Source organism: Oncorhynchus mykiss, chromosome 7, assembly GCF_057628025.1.
Source record: "Oncorhynchus mykiss isolate SJ-2025 chromosome 7, ASM5762802v1, whole genome shotgun sequence".
Taxonomy (NCBI): Eukaryota; Metazoa; Chordata; class Actinopteri; order Salmoniformes; family Salmonidae; genus Oncorhynchus; species Oncorhynchus mykiss.
Window position 1 is genome coordinate 49,941,045 of NC_143028.1, and position 14,335 is coordinate 49,955,379.

A 14,335-nucleotide genomic window follows, 5' to 3' on the forward strand; every position below is an offset into this window, starting at 1 on the left:
TGGCAGGCAAAAACCTGAGAATAAATCCAACCAGGAAGTGGAAAATCTGAGGTTGGTAGTTTTTCAACTCATTCCCTACTGAAGATACAGTGGGATATTGGTCATGTTGCACTTCCTAAGGCTTCCACTAGATGTCAACAGTCTTTAGAACCTGGTTTGATGCTTCTACTGTGAAGTGGGGCCGAATGAGAGGGGAATGAGTCAGAGGTCTGGCAGAATGCTTTGAGCTCGTGACGCGCGGTCATGTGAGAGGTAGCTCGCGTTCCATTGCTTTTCTAAAGACAAATGAATTCTCCGGTTGGAACAGTATTGAAGATTTATGTTAAAAACATCCTAAAGATTGATTCTACACTTAGACATGTTTCTACGGACTGTAACGGAACTTTTTGACTTTTCGTCCGACCTTTCAGCTGGACTTGCATGCGCGTTTGGATTTGTTTACCAAACGCCCTAAAAAAGGAAGGTATTTGGACATAAATTATGAACTTTATCGAACAAATCAAACATTTATTGTGGAACTGGGATTCCTGGGAGTGCATTCTGATGAAGATTATCAAAGGTAAGTGAATATTTATAATGCTATTTCTGACTAATTTTGACTACACAACATGGCGGATATCTCTTTGGCTGTTTTTGTCTCTGAGCGCCGTACTCAGATTATTGCAAGGTGTGCTTTTTCCGTAAAGTTGTTTTGAAATCTGACAGCGGTTGCATTAAGGAGAAGTTTATCTAAAGTTCCATGTATAATAGTTGTATCTTTTATCAATGTTTATTATGAGTATTTCTGTAAATTGATGTGGCTCTCTGCAAAATCACTGCATGTTTTGGAACTACTGAACATAACACACCAATATAAAAATGCACTTTATCGGACAAAACATTCATGTATTGTGTAACATGAAGTCCTGTGAGTGTCATCTGATGAAGATCATCAAAGGTTAGTGATTAACTTTATCTATACTTCTGCTTTTTGTGACTCCTCTCTTTGGCTGGAAAAATGGCTGTGTTTTTCTGTGACTTGGTAGTGACCTAACATAATCGTTTGTGGTGCTTTCGCTGTAAAGCCTTTTTGAAATCAGACACTGCGGCTGGATTAACGATAATTGTATCTTTAAAATGGTGTAAAAGACTTGTATGCTTGAGGAATTTAAATTTTGAGATTTTTGTTTTGAATTTGGCACCCTGCACTTCACTGGCTGTTGGCGGGGTGGGACACTACCGTCCCACATATCCCAGAGAGGTTTTAACAAGCCCCCAAAAATGGCACGTCTTATCAGTTGAATGATAATGGCAAGGAGAAGTAATCAATATTTTAAAATGAATAGATTTGGTATAATTTTTTCTTATTTTAAGCTCCCCACATTATATACTGTACAAAAATAGAAACGCAACATGCAACAATTTCAACGCTTTAAATAAAAATTAATTTGTCCCAAATCTATGGATTACACATGACTAGGCAGGGGTGCAGCCATAGGCCCACCCACTTGGGAGCCAGGCAACCCACTGGGGAGCCAGGCCCAGCCAATCAGAATGAGTTTTTCCCTACAAAAGGGCTTTATTACAGACAGATATATTGCTCAGTTTATTCAGCTCTCCAGCTGGCGGGTCTCAGACGATCCAGCAGTTGAAGAAGCTGGATGTGGAGGTCCTGGGCTGGCGTGGTTACATGTGGTCTGAAGTTATGAGGCCAGTTGGACGCACTGCCAAATTCTCTAAAACAATATTGGAGGTTGCTTCTGGTAGAGAAATTAACATAAAATGCTCTGGCAACAGCTCTGGTGGACATTCCTGAGGTCAGCATGCCAATTGCACATTCCCTCAACTTGAGACATCTGTGGCTTGTGTTGTGTGACAAAACTGCACATTTTAGAGTGACCTTTTATTGTCCTCACCACAAGGTGCACCTGTGTAATGATCATGCTGTTTAATCAACTTCTTGATATGCCACACCTGGGATCTTTTATTTCAGCTCATTAAACATGGAACCAATACTTTACATGTCTTTTTCAGTCAAATTGGAAGAGGAAGTGTAAACTCTAACATAGCCTTTTAGCTATAAAGGTAACTCCAAGCACATTTTTGCTAAGAGCAGCTATTTAGCTGGTTAAACAAAGGTTACCCAGCAAACATGACCCTATTGGCCCCGTGTGAGTATTTGGCTAGCCCACACAAAGCCCACACCAGCCAAACACGGGCTATCCCAGCACAGGCTAGCACACAGCAATCCCACATCAGCCCAACATTGGCTAGCCCAGCATGGGCTTTCCACCACCAAGCCCATACCAAGGCCAGCACAGGCTAGTGGACACCAGCCCAACACAGGTTAGCCCACAACCAGCCCAGCATGGGCTTTCCACCAACAAGCCTACAACAGCCCAACACAGGCTAGCCTACACCAGTCCAACACAGGCTAGTGGACACCAGCCCAACATGGGCCAGCCCACACCAAGCCTGAGTCTTTACTTTTAATCCAATCACAATTTCAAATTTTGCTACACAGGACAGAATCCAAGTGGTGGGTCACATATGGGCTGCCCACAGTGGGCCAATGCCTTGGGGGCCAATGTGGAGCCGATGCGCCAATGTGGGCAGCCTACGTGGGGCCAATATTTATTTGCATATATTTTTTACGTCTAAGTCAAGGAATCTTACTAGCAGCCAGCGACACTTGCCGCGACTGGTACTCGACTGGTAAGTGTCGCTTTTTAAAAATATATATTTTTGTGGACCCAAGTTTGAATATCCCTGCTCTGTGCTAATCTAACAATAACCATGGAAGGGAGAGGAGTGTGGTTCTGACGTAATGGCATTATTGTTTAACATCTGCTGGTTGTTTTTAGCTTTTGTGAAGTCAGCAAAGGACCCCTGCGAGAGCAGATAGCCTCTGCGGCAGATAGAGAGAGACGGTCGATACAACATCCCTTCTGTTCTACTGCTCTTCTATTTATACAATTACACGGTCGTTTCTTAAAACACAGCCATCTGCTCCTAAATTATTCACACAGCAGCAGTTCTCTACTCCTTGTGCTGTTGTTGTCCTCTATTCTGTATAATCCACAGGAGCTGCCAGCGCGATAAGGGAGGGCTACAATCTTCCTTCAGGTTTCTACTACACTACAACACCACCACCACTCTGACAAGTGTTGTTGCTAACTGAGTGGGTAAAAGCAGAGAGAATGGTCCAGAATTGCTGAGGAAATCTGCAGCCAATGCAGCAAGCTGCCAGCTGCCAGGTAGCTTTTTGAGCAGACCGACTCTCAACAACTCTTCCCCAGGAGAAGCAGCCTGCGGCGACTGGACAACACACACCTAGTGAGAGGAACAGTCCAGGGGAAAAAACAGGAGAGGAGAAAGAGAGAATAACAAATGAGAGAGGAAAGAAAATTTGTTTTTAAAAATTAAAAATCGGGGAAAAACGCAGTAGAGGGGAGATTGTGGGAAAGAGCTGACTGAGTTGCGCTGAGAGCAGTCTGGTCTGGATGGAGGCCCTGTGCTGCTGCAGCTTGGCTTTACAAACACACACAGGCAGGCTAGAGCCATGCATCACTCCCTCCTGGGTGTCTCCTGGGCAGGCCTCATTACTCATCTCTAGGCTTGGGCGATATACCTTTTATACTGCATACCGGGGTATTTTGAAATAGCGACAGTATGATTTTCAAAACCGTTTGCTTATAACCACTGTTTATAACTATAATTTAAGTATAACTATTAGAAATCTATGATCTGTCTAATGAATTATATCCAGCTCAGGGCTCCAGCTACAGTACCAGTCAAAAGTTGGGACACACCTACTCATTCCAGGGTTTTTCGTTATTTTTATAATTTTCTACATTGTAGATTAATAGTGAAGACATTAAAACAATGAACTAAGACATATGGAATTGTGCAGTAACCAAAAAAGTGTTGAACAAATCAAAACGTATTTTAGATTTGAGATACTTCAAAGTAGCCAACCATTGCCTTGATGACAACTGTGCACACTCTTGACATCCTTACATTTTCCCTGACACCCAAAAGTACTTGTTACATTTTTAATGCTTAGCAGGACAGAAAATGGTCAAATTCACACGCTTATTAAGAGACTATCCCTGGTCATCCCTACTGCCTCTGATCTGGAGGACTCACTAAACACAAATGCTTCATTTGTAAATAATGTCTGAGTGTTGAAGTGTGCTCCTGGCAATGAAAAAAAAATATATAAAAAATCAGGTTGTCTGGTTTGCTTAATATAAGGACTTTTAAATTATAAGTATATTTTAGTGTTTACATTTACTTTTGATACTGAAGCATATTTAAAACCAAATACTTTTAGACTTTTACACAAGTCATATTTTACTGGGTGACTTTCACTTTTACTTGAGTTGTTTTCTTTTGAGGTATCTTTACTTTGACTCAATTAGGTACGGTGGCGGAGGAATCAGAATTAGCTCAGCAACATAGATAATTAAGATGTCTTATCTGCTTAATATGCTTATATGATTGAACTGTTGAACTCTTGTTATTAGAATGTATTCCTTCGGACTCTGGTGTTGGCAGTTGCACTTCCTCCCTCATATGGGCCCAAGTCAGGCTTGTCTATCACATGTTGCTTTGCAGGATATCAGAAAGGGAATAAGGCAAAGGAGGACAGGAGGGAACATTGTCTTCATGTGTGAATATGGGTCTTTACCTATTGCAAACTATGTGAAAGGATGGCGTGATTAATGAGGAACCAATCAGTCACTCCCTCCTTCGGCCTTGTGGGAGATAAGGTCTGAGACAGGAAGCGTGTGGTAGTGTCTGGAACCATTGTATGTCATCTCTGACGTTGCACCTATCTTGGGATAGTGTATGACCCAGAGGATCACTCTCCTCAGGAAGCTCTGTAAGAGGAAAATAATGGATTTACCTGATTTGAATGTCTATTTCAGACTAATATCCATAACGGTTGTTTTTAAAGTGATAATGGAATATATTCAAAAGTATAATTTTTGTGTTCACCAGTAAAGCCCTTCCTTTGAAATGGCTATCCATGTTTTGACCAGACTTACAAACTCACAGACTTTAGCTAATATGTTCATTCTCCCCAAAAACCTTGATCATGTAACTGTCACGATCGCTGTTGTCATGGAAATGACCGGACCAAGGTGCAGCATGGTGAGCGTACATTTCTGTTATTGATAAATGTCGCCAACAAAACAAAGAACAAGGAAACGACCGTGACGCTTACTTAGGCTATAATGCCACTAACAAAGACAACTACCCACAAATACAAAACGATAGACAGCTGTCCCTGATTGAGAACCATACCCGGCCAAAACATAGAAACAAAGAACATAGAGTTTCCCACCCGAGTCACACCCTGACCAACCAAACATAGAGAATAAAAAGATCTCTACGGTCAGGGCGTGACAGTGAAATCCATAACACTCCTTATTATTCTTTATTTCTCCAACATGACAATGTTTAGAAGTTATTTTTCTTGGGTATACACTCCCCAAGAGGAACTATAGACACACACATCAAATGTTAACTTTATATTTTGTTTGTCCATTCTCTCAGACATTAGAGTTGGGATTTTGCGTGCAAATGTAATGTCCATAATGCTGGAATCACACAGCAAGTGAATGGGTTCATCTTTGAGCCTCCTGAAACATGTATGAAAAGAGCACTACTGGGCTTTACTGTCAAAGGAAGGGCACTTTGACGCACACACAAAAAGTCAATGCTGCCGACTAAAAACCAGGCTGGTACGCCCAGTAGCACAGTCTTTGTGCGTATGCCATGGTCCACGATGAGTGTTGAAGAAACGGAAGGCTTCCTTACGGGTTAACGTCATCATCATTTTCTATATTTGTGGCCGCGTGCCTGAGGCCTGCCTGTAACCTGTGTCAAAGACAATCAATGTGTGTGAGACCAGGCAAACGCTTGTTTACCAGTCTATTTCTGGGCCCTAACATTTGAGCATGACGACTGAGTTAGAGTACATGTCTGTGTGTTTTACAGAGTAAGAGAATGTGCCACTGTTCTGTGTCACACTAATGAAACAGTGTAGGGTAGTGTGACAGTGTGTCAGTAAGTCTATAATGAAACAGTGTAGGGTAGTGTGACAGTGTGTTAGTAGTAAGTCTATAATGAAACAGTGTAGGGTAGTGACAGTGTGTTAGTAGTAAGTCTATAATGAAACAGTGTAGGGTAGTGACAGTGTGTTAGTAGTAAGTCTATAATGAAACAGTGTAGGGTAGTGTGACAGTGTGTTAGTAGTAAGTCTATAATGAAACAGTGTAGGGTAGTGACAGTGTGTTAGTAGTAAGTCTATAATGAAACAGTGTAGGGTAGTGACAGTGTGTTAGTAGTAAGTCTATAATGAAACAGTGTAGGGTAGTGTGACAGTGTGTTAGTAAGTCTATAATGAAACAGTGTAGGGTAGTGTGAGTGTGTTAGTAGTAAGTCTATAATGAAACAGTGTAGGGTAGTGTGACAGTGTGTTAGTAGTGAGTCTATAATGAAACAGTGTAGGGTAGTGACAGTGTGTTAGTAGTAAGTCTATAATGAAACAGTGTAGGGTAGTGTGACAGTGTGTTAGTAGTAAGTCTATAATGAAACAGTGCAGGGTAGTGTGACAGTGTGTTAGTAGTAAGTCTATAATGAAACAGTGCAGGGTAGTGTGACAGTGTGTTAGTAGTAAGTCTATAATAAAACAGTGTAGGGTAGTGTGACAGTGTGTTAGTAGTAAGTCTATAATGAAACAGTGTAGGGTAGTGTGACAGTGTGTCAGTAAGTCTATAATGAAACAGTGTAGGGTAGTGACAGTGTGTTAGTAGTAAGTCTATAATGAAACAGTGCAGGGTAGTGTGACAGTGTGTTAGTAGTAAGTCTATAATGAAACAGTGTAGGGTAGTGTGAGTGTGTTAGTAGTAAGTCTATAATGAAACAGTGTAGGGTAGTGACAGTGTGTTAGTAAGTCTATAATGAAACAGTGTAGGGTAGTGTGACAGTGTGTTAGTAGTAAGTCTATAATGAAACCGTGCAGGGTAGTGTGACAGTGTGTTAGTAAGTCTATAATGAAACAGTGCAGGGTAGTGTGACAGTGTGTTAGTAGTAAGTCTATAATGAAACAGTGTAGGGTAGTGTGACAGTGTGTTAGTAAGTCTATAATGAAACAGTGTAGGGTAGTGACAGTGTGTTAGTAGTGAGTCTATAATGAAACAGTGTAGGGTAGTGTGACAGTGTGTTAGTAAGTCTATAATGAAACAGTGTAGGGTAGTGTGACAGTGTGTTAGTAAGTCTATAATGAAACAGTGTAGGGTAGTGTGAGTGTGTTAGTAGTAAGTCTATAATGAAACAGTGTAGGGTAGTGACAGTGTGTTAGTAGTAAGTCTATAATGAAACAGTGTAGGTAGTGTGACAGTGTGTTAGTAGTAAGTCTATAATGAAACAGTGTAGGGTAGTGACAGTGTGTTAGTAGTAAGTCTATAATGAAACAGTGCAGGGTAGTGTGACAGTGTGTTAGTAGTAAGTCCATAATGAAACAGTGTAGGGTAGTGTGACAGTGCAGTAATATGAGCAGACCTCACACATTTACAATAGAAAATGTCACTTTATTTCAATGTACTATGTAAGAATTTTCCCCAACGCTGGACAAAGAGTTGAGGTGCATCAGTGTCAATGTAAAGTCTGTACTGTATACAGGAAATATGTGTATCCATCAGTGTGTATGACTATGATTGTGAACATCAGTTAACCATCCTCTGTGCTGTCAGGCTGCGTTTCACATGTCTCAGAGTCAGCAGCCTGAGTCTTCCAGCCAGTGCTATGGGGCTGCACTTTCAATGTGTCCTCTATCCCTCTCCCAGGCCCTCCCTCTCCTCCCCGGACCTGGCTGGCAGTCCAACACCATGAGACAGCACAGAGCCGAGGTGGGTCACAAATCACATACACACACACACACAGCTTTGTCTTGATTGGTCAGAGACCAGCTGCAGAGCATTAACCTACAGCTTTACTCAGCAAGAAAGTCATGCTATGAAAAGCCAAACTGACATTTACTCCTTGATGACAGCTTTATACACTCTTGGCATGCACTCAACCAGCTTCATAAGGAATGATTTTCCAATAGTCTTGAAGCAGTTCCCACATATGCTGAGCACTTGTTAACTGCTTTTCCCTCACTGCGGTCCAACTCATCCCAATTGGGTTGAGGTCGGGTGATTTTGGAGGCCAGGTCATCTGATGCAGCACTCCATCACTCTCCTTCTTGGTCAAATAGCCCTTACACAGCCTGGAGGTGTGTTTTGGGTCATTGTCTGGTTGAAAAACAAATGAGTCATACTAAGCGCAAAACAGATGGGATGGCATATTGCTGCAAAATATATATATGTAGAAAATAGTATAAATAAAGAAAAACCCTGGAATGAGTAGATTTGTCCAAAATTTTGACTGGTACTGTGGTTTTTCTTTATTTATAGTATTTTCTACACATATATATATATATATATATATATATATATATATATATATATATATATATATTCAGCAAACAAAAGTCTGTTTTTATATCCATTGAGAATGACAATAGTTCCTCAATGTATTTGAAAAATATTTCCAGGTCTCCCCCTTATGTTAACCACTCAGATTGAAAGGGAAAATGTTGATGCTATGATTCAGTATAAACATCATAAGATAGCCCTACCTGATTACTTCTTATCTCTTGCTCAAATAGCCTACAGCTGTTTCTGTCTCAGCTCATTAGGAGCTTCAGGCTTGACCCAAGTTGATAGTTGATACAATGTTTCAAGTTCATTGCAGACAGGCCATGTGTAGCCATTGTGATTTATAGGATATGTTTTCTACCTGCAGGCTGCAATGTTTTTGTTGGCGTTAAAGGCATTTTTTTACATAGTTGGCAATAGAAGCACCTTTTTAGGTTTGTATCATTTTCATTTAGATTTGGATAGAATTTTGATTAACCACATGACAATGATTTTGAGATGCGAAGATGTTATTATCAATTAAATGCAACTGTTCCACAAAAATGTGCATTTGAAAACCACAACTGGCATGCAGATTGGAAGAAATGGTAAGATAAATTGGTATTCCACATGAGAAAAGTTGCTGAATCCTTGTGTAGCCTATTACCGGCAACTTCGGGAGAGTAACGGCAGAATCTGTGAAAGTCAGTAGAAGCGGGAGGAGAATAGTTGGGTCAGGTTAAGGTTTTTTCTTCTGGTTATCGTGATCTATGGCTCCCCCTTGAGTCATTTGTGTCTTATTTCAACAAACATTGTGCTTATTAAAGTATCAGACAAGTTCAATGCATATATAGGGTATGTCTATTATTGGAAAATACACGTTTTAAAATGAAGACCAATCGATTGGTCGAAAGAACAGACGACTTTCGGTCGACCAAGATATGTTTTAGTCAGGGACAGCCTTAGTCTCTGATCTGTACTACACAGAAATGCATAGGCCTGATTATGGATATGATTGTCCTTCTCCAGTATTTAAATGCATAGGCCTAATTGTGGATATGATTGTCCTTCTCCAGTATTTAAATGCATAGGCCTAATTATGGATATGATTGTCCTTCTCCAGTATTTAAATGCATAGGCCTAATTGTGGATATGATTGTCCTTCTCCAGTATTTAAATGCATAGGCCTAATTGTGGATATGATTGTCCTTCTCCAGTATTTAAATGCATAGGCCTAATTGTGGATATGATTGTCCTTCTCCAGTATAGAAATGCATAGGCCTAATTATGGATATGATTGTCCTTCTCCAGTATTTAAATGCATAGGCCTAATTATGGATATGAATTTCATGTTTCACAAGTTTGGACATCACAGCGCAGCACAACAGAGCACAGAAGAGTACAGTACAGCCAGGGTGGGAAATGTACTTTTTGGTCCACTAGCCACTGTGGCAGGTAGACAGAAAAAAAAATCTACCAGCCACTCAGATTTTTTACTAGCCAATTGTTTTATGTTTTATTATTACAACAAAAAAAAACAGATAAGCATGCTTTGTAATGTTTAAAAAACAAGAAATGTAATCCTAGTAAGAAGTAATGGGTTACAGTATATTGGTTATATTGCTTAATTTCATTAAATTTTTGTGACCTGCGTCTTTTAACCAATGTATGTTAAAATAAAGCATTTAGATCCAATAATAAAAACAAATAAACAGTTCTACAACTGAACATCAAGAATCAACAAAGTGCCTTCCCTAACACAAAATGCTGAGTGATACGGCTTATTTATTGTTATAGTTCAGGGCTCTACGCTGACATTTTTTACAAGGAGTACATGATGTGCTCCTAAGTAGAAATATAGAAGCACACAAATACATAAAGGAGAACAATGATTAAAAGTTAGTGAATAAAAGTGTTTGGGAGTGATTCAAGCACAATCATTAGGTCTGACACATGTTCTGTTGGCCCTTTAAGGGAAGGGCCGTTATCATGGTAACTTGGGCACTGGCTTGTCTGTGATGAAAAAAGCAGCAGACATTTGCAGCAAACTCAAAACAACCTAGCATGTGAACAAAACAATGTAACAAGAAACACGAGGACAAATGTACACTTCAGTAGCCTTTCTTGTCAATTTGTCCAACTTCTGCATGTGGGCTTTTGATTACATGGCTGGTGAAATATACATCACCCAACGACAAAATCTAACCGCATTTGGCAGGTGACGGGTGTACTGTGCTACTCAAACTTGTGAAACATAGGTTCTGATTTCATCCATGTGGACTGACCAAATTTCAGATAATAGAAAGAGAGGGGTGGTCAAGGGTGGGTGTCAGTAAGAGCTGGGAGAGGTGACATTAACTGGAGAGTGAGAACGAGAGGCAGAGAGAGAGAGGCAGAGAGAGAGAAAGGGAAAGTGAGAGAGGCAGAGAGAGAGAAAGGGAAAGTGAGAGGCAGAGAGAGAGAGAAAGCGAAAGTGAGAGAGGCAGAGAGAGAGAAAGTGAAAGTGAGAGAGGCAGAGGCAGAGAGAGAGAGAGAAAGTGTGAGAGGCAGAGAGAGAGAGAAAGTGAGAGAGGCAGAGAGAGAGAAAGGGAAAGTGAGAGAGGCAGAGAGAGAGAAAGGGAAGTGAGAGGTTTTCCAGACTCTTGGATTGAGCACCAGACAACAGAAAGACAAAGTAAACACACAGGGCAGTTCCAAACCAGGCATCTGCTCTGTACATATCAGATCATCACCTTTATCTCTCAGGAGTAGTGAGTGAACCTTAACCCCCCCATGCATACGGAGCTCTGGACTACACTACCCAGGGCCAGCATAGACCAGACTGACACAGCAAGATGTTTCAAGCATCTCAGAGTAGGAGGGCTTATCTAGGAACAGTTTTGTCATTTAGATCACAATGATTACATGGACAGGGGGGACTCGATCCTAGAACAGACCCAGAGAGCACACACACAGCCCCACACTGAGCTGTTCTACTCAATCTAAAGCCACTGCGTCAGGAGCAGAAATTACCTTCAAAACTCACCCATCTCAAACGGCACTGTGTCAAATAAGTCACACCTCACAGCACTAGATCACTATTCAGTGTCAAACATTAAATATTGCCTAGCATTGTAAATCACCAGGTAGTACCACGACGTACAATCAGAATGGCTTTGATACATCAGTAATCTAATTCACAAATCACTGTGTAGATGTACTCAAGTATTAGCTCTATACTGTTCCATCACTTTGTGCATTGGAACAGACAAGTTAGTCATCATATGTGTAGAAGCTGGGTGAGAAATTCTGACAATGCCATTGTTATTTCTGTGACTTGTGAAAGTACAAGTGGAAGCGGAGAGATGATAACTGCTGTATGCAGGGCCTGTTCTGCTGCAGTGCGATACAGCTAGGCCCCCTGGGAGGTGTGAACTCTTCGGTTTCTGGTGAGCTCTGTATGTTTCTGAATGGTAGGGGATGGAACAGCCACGTACAAAGAGTAACATGCTGGTCAGTGTGTCTTCTCCTTCAGTAACTCATCTGAACTGAGGGGGGGAAATATTTGACATTGCTCTTGGTTCATTTGGCCTTACTGTGAATTACTTGTTTCAGTCAGGACCCAGTCCAGTCAGTACAAGGTGCCAAAAACGTTGAGCGTAGCAGAGCCTACACTACGTCTACACTAAGCACTTTATCAAAGAAAATCAATAGCTTTTTTTATTAGCCACCACATCCTCCTGCATCCACCGCCACTGTATGGACACATCTCTGAGCCTGGGACACTGCCATGAGGGTGCTTCTATAGTCTACGAAGACATAGAGTCCACTGGCACAGCATTATGATGACAGACTGCAGGAAGGGCACTCTAGGCCGCTGACAGGGACCAAACCCTACAGCGAATCCAGCACGACTAGAAGGAACGTTCTGGAGAAACTGGTTGAGGCAACGGAATCAATAGGCCTAGTATCATGGCACTTTTCAGTCAGTACAATTCACAGCAGGCATAACAATATCTTTATCAACCCAAACTCAGCCATTACCACAAACCAGTGTGACGCGGTCTGTCATCATCTGGAAGAACACCGTGCTCAAATCACGCTGATCCCACAGAGCTGGAGCCAAGCTGGGCCATCTGAGGCTAGCTAGGAGATTCCTCAGTGAGGACGGAGAAAGGTCAGAGTGCAGGTCATGGTGAGAAAAAGATGTCTCGCCATCTATAATTTGGGTGACCAATAGGTAAGGCAGAGTGTCTTGTAGGCAGCAAGCACTGACATAGCAAGGAGGTCATTTAGTTGCATTGAGTTTGCTGTGTAACAGTAACAAGGTTTACAGCTCTGCTGAATACTGTGACTCACTTTAGAGTGCATGTTACACCTAACAGGAACATAAAACACTCACACAGTGGGTTGCCTTTCTGACTGCTGTGCATCAGGTCACACTGCTGCAGAGGAAGGGACGTGTGATAATTATACACAGGTTCTCACACTGTGTGTGTGTGTGTGTGTGTGTGTGGTGTTTTCACACATTTTACTATACTTGTAAGTACCAGAAGTCCTCACAAGAATAGTAAACCACCTAAAGAGAAGTGAAAACATTTTGCCTGTCCTCACTTGTAAAAGGCTAGATTAGGCTTAGGGGTTATGGTAAATATGTATCAATTGTTGGTTGCCTAAAAGTCCTCACAACCAGTGTGTGTGTGTGTGTGTGTGCTGTGGTGTAAACTACTTAAGTAAAAATACTTTGGGGTAATTGTACTTGACTATTTATATATGTATATTTTCTTACCCCTTTTTCGCCCCAATTGGCAGTTACAGTCTTGTCCCATCGCTGCAACTCCCTTACGGACTCGGGAGAGGCAAAGAGCCGTGTGTCCTCTGAAACACAACCCAAACAGGCCACACTGCTTCTTGACACATGCACTGCGGCCAGCCCGCCACAGCAGTCGCTAGTGCGCAATGGGACAAGGACATCCCTGCCGGCCAAACCCTCCCATAACCCGGACGATGCTGGGCCAATTGTGCGCCACCCCATTGGTCTCCCGGTCGTGGCCGGCTGTGACAGGGCTTGGACTCGAACCCAGAATAGTGACACAGCTAGCCCTGCGATGCAGTGTCTTAGACCACTGCACCACCTTGTACTCCATACATTTTCCCTGACTCCCAAAAGTACTTGTTACATTTTGAATGCTTAGCAAGACAGGAAAATGGTCCAATTCACAGACTTATCAAGAGAACACGTGGTCATCCCTTCTGCCTCTGATCCGGCAGACACCCTAAACACAAATGCATCTTTAGTAAATTATGTCTGAGTGTTGGACTGTGCCACTGGCTATACGTACATTTAAAAAACAAGAAAATGGTGCCGTCTGCTTTGCTTAATATAAGTACTTTTGATACTTAAGTATATTTAGAACCAAATAGTAGTATTTTATTGGGTGACTTCCACTTGAGTAACTTTCTATTATGGTATGACAATTGTGTGTGTGTGTGTGTGTGTGTGTGTGTGTGTGTGTGTGTGTGTGTGTGTGTGTGTGTGTGTGTGTGTGTGTGTGTGTGTGTGTGTGTGTGTGTGTGTGTGTGTGTGTGTGTGTGTCTAACAGCTCTTATGAAGCTAGACTGGCCACTACATCTTGACTTGAGGATTATTAAAGAGCTCTGTTCAGGGAAGACTCCCTCAGAAGAATCCAGGAAGCTCTCCTTTGTATGACTACGGTATTGTGTATCAGTCTGGTCATCCCCCTGTCGTCTGATGCTGCGCTACAGTTACATCAGTCTCTGAAACTGTGTGCTTGTAACTAGAGATCAGACATTAGGCCTTAAACATTTACTTGTAACTACACCCAGTGGTCCTTACCAAAGCCCTATAGTAGGCCCTTTCCAGGTGGACAGAACATAACATT

General features: G+C 41.7%; 1 protein-coding gene across 6 annotated transcripts in view; it reads right to left on the reverse strand.

The window, feature by feature from the left end:
- LOC110528020 (voltage-gated potassium channel subunit beta-2) overlaps window positions 1-14,335 on the reverse strand; it is a 153,738-nt gene that overhangs the window by 124,483 nt on the left and 14,920 nt on the right. For 2 of the 6 annotated variants that reach the window (XM_090241235.1, XM_036983556.2), the window contains exon 1: window positions 4,673-4,865. The exons of the other annotated variants lie outside the window; for them this stretch is intronic. The gene's annotated coding sequence lies outside the window, so the exon portion shown is untranslated. Of the gene's footprint in view, window positions 1-4,672; window positions 4,866-14,335 lie in introns of those variants that run through there. 6 annotated transcript variants of the gene reach the window in all.